Source organism: Muntiacus reevesi, chromosome 1 (assembly GCF_963930625.1).
Source record: "Muntiacus reevesi chromosome 1, mMunRee1.1, whole genome shotgun sequence".
Classification (NCBI taxonomy): Eukaryota; Metazoa; Chordata; class Mammalia; order Artiodactyla; family Cervidae; genus Muntiacus; species Muntiacus reevesi.
Genome location: NC_089249.1, coordinates 149,272,506 through 149,275,243, shown reverse-complemented (window position 1 = coordinate 149,275,243; position 2,738 = coordinate 149,272,506). Strand labels below are relative to the sequence as shown.

Below are 2,738 nucleotides of genomic sequence, written 5' to 3'. Positions count from 1 at the left end.
TTAAAAAAAAAGTAAATATTTTAGCCATGGGCCTCCCACACCAGGTTTTTTTTTTTTTTTTTTTTTTTTTTTTTTTTTTAAGATCATCAAGACTAGGGAATGAATGACTCAAAGCAGAAAGCTGATTTTTCATGTGATTCAAATGTATCACATTAAAGGATTCATCAGCTATGAAAATATAGCATTCAGTTTGAATTGTAGCACAGATACCTCCCTGAGATGCTGTAAGGTGTCAAGGGCTTTGCAATTGTGTAGCACTACCTTTCTTATCATAGAGACAAAATTCAATAGGCTAATAGCCCGGTTACTATCATTTAAAGCTTATGAAATTTGCTTCATAAGGTTTCAGTTCAGTTCAGTCACTCAGTCGTGTCTGACTGTTTGCGATCACATGAATCATAGCATGCCAGGCCTCCCTGTCCATCACCAAACTCCCGAAGTTTACTCAAACTCATGTCCACCGAGTCGGTGATGCCATCCAGCCAACTCATCCTCTCTTGTCCCCTTCTCCTCCTGCCCCCAATCCCTCCCAGCATCAGGGTCTTTTCCAATGAGTCAACTCTTTACATGAGGTGGCCAAAGAATTGGAGTTTCAACTTCAGCATCAGTCCTTCCAATGAACACCCAGGACTGATCTCCTTTATGTGGACTGATTGGATCTCCTTGCAGTCCAAGACTTAGATATGGTCAATTACATCCTCCAACCCCATTGAAGGCGTACACACACACACACATGCACACACACACAAACTGCTACTGACCACTCATCGATAATAAATTTTCTAGGAGGTATCCAATCAGAGCCCTAGAGAACAGAAATCCACCTAGAGAACAGGTAACCCAGAAGTACTAGGCACAGGTAATTGGCCAAAACCCAACAATTGGATTGAGTTTTAAACTAGTATAGAATCAAGTCCATAATAGAAAACATGTGACTGATAGGCATAGGTCTGAGGAATCAAGAAAACATTATAAATGATCATAAAATTCAGATCAGCATCTTGGGCAAGCTATCTACTTCTGACGTCATCTTCTCATTCTAGTGCAGTGTAGTTTCTTCTATTTGAGCACTGTTTTAAGGTGAACTTGAGGTCAGCAGGCCTCTCTATAGACCAGTCCAGCTTAGGAGCTTTTTAAAAATAAGTTGTTCCCTCTTGCCAAATGCCACCAACATGGTGTTCAGGCACTTCATAGAGGTTGACTGGGTGACCTACTCCTCCTTTGAGTCTTGTGCCGGGAAGCTGGTTGTGATTATAGATGTCAGTAATCAGAACAGGACTTTGGTGGATGGACCTTGTACTCAAGTAAGGAGACAGGCTATGCCTTGCAAATGCATGCAGCTCAGTGACTTCAAGTTCCCACGCAGTGCCCACTAGAAGTATGTTGGAAAAGCCTGAGAGAAGGCAGATATCTCTGCAAAGTAAGCAGCCACAAGGTGGGTCAAGATGATGGAAGTCAGAAAAAAGAAATCCAAGATGACAGATTTCAATCGTTAAAAAGTCACAAAGGCAAGACTCATCAAGCTTGAAGTTAAGAAACTTGAAAAGGCAGCTCTTCTGAAAGCTTCTCCCAAGAAAACGCTTACTGCTAAGGGGACAGCTGCAGAATCTGTTGCCACTGCCAATGTTCCAGCAAAAAAAAAAAAAAAAAAGATTTTTTTTTTTTTTTGTGTGTGTGTGTGTAAGAAGGCACCAACCCAGGAGATTCCTGCCCAGAAAGCTGCAGGTCAGAATGTAGCACCTTCTCCAAAAGATCAGAAGGGTCAGAAAGCTCCAGCCCAGAAAGCACCTGCTCCAAAGGCATCTGGCAAGAAAGCATGAGAGCACGAGGCTATTCTAAACAGAATGAAGGTGCTTTTTGACATGCTGGCAAATTAAAATAAATAAGTTGTTCACACTCTATTATATTGAGGCATTACTAGCCAACCCCTTGTGGTACACCTTGATTGAATTACACTGGGATGTTGTGATATGGTGACTGAGATCTGACTTCTTGGACACTAACTAGGGATTCAGGCACTTGATTTCTTTTCTAGGACTTGTCTATGTTTGCGTATCATTCTGGAAGGATGAAATGCTTGCCTTTGTCTCAAATTTTTACTTAAGTTTTATTCTAGAAAAATTCTGGAAAAATCTGTGGTTTCTCTTGGTTCTTTAATTCACTCACCATGCAAACAACTATAAGGTCTGTATGAAAAGTTACCTGAACATGTCTCCTTCACCATAGGCTTCCTATCTAAGACTTAGAGACCATTCATTCTTTTATCTTTGTGACCCTAAGGAAGAAAGAGAATCATCTTCAAGTTGTTTCCTTAGAGCTGTACTTTGAAGACCTGCTAACTGAAAGCAACATCTCACTCAGATTTGCCTTGGAAATTTTTAAAACAGATTATTTCCATCCCTTCTGTCCTATGGAGCAACACTCCCTATTGTGTTTCATGTGCAAACCTGTGGGTTCTTTTGGTTGTTTGTCCTTGTTGCTGCTCTATATAATTAGAGAATTCCTGAGTTTGCAAAAAGCATATGAGTTGTCTAGTCTAGTCTTTATACATTAGCAATATCCTCTGCTACTGTTGGAGAGCTTTAGTGTAGTCTATTGTTGGGTGATTACTAAAGGCTTTAGAAATTCTTAGTCTATAGTGATAAGAAGACTGCTTTCCTAGAACTTCTATTCTGGATCCTATTTTTGACCTTGAGACATTGTCATAGAAATCTACTTAATCAAACCATAGTATTTTC

General features: G+C 40.1%; 1 pseudogene; it reads left to right on the top strand.

Moving 5' to 3' along the window:
• Nucleotides 1–1,172: 1,172 nt before the first annotated feature.
• On the top strand, nt 1,173–1,820 carry LOC136164173 (large ribosomal subunit protein eL14 pseudogene; annotated as a pseudogene).
• The last annotated feature ends 918 nt before the right edge of the window (nt 1,821–2,738 follow it).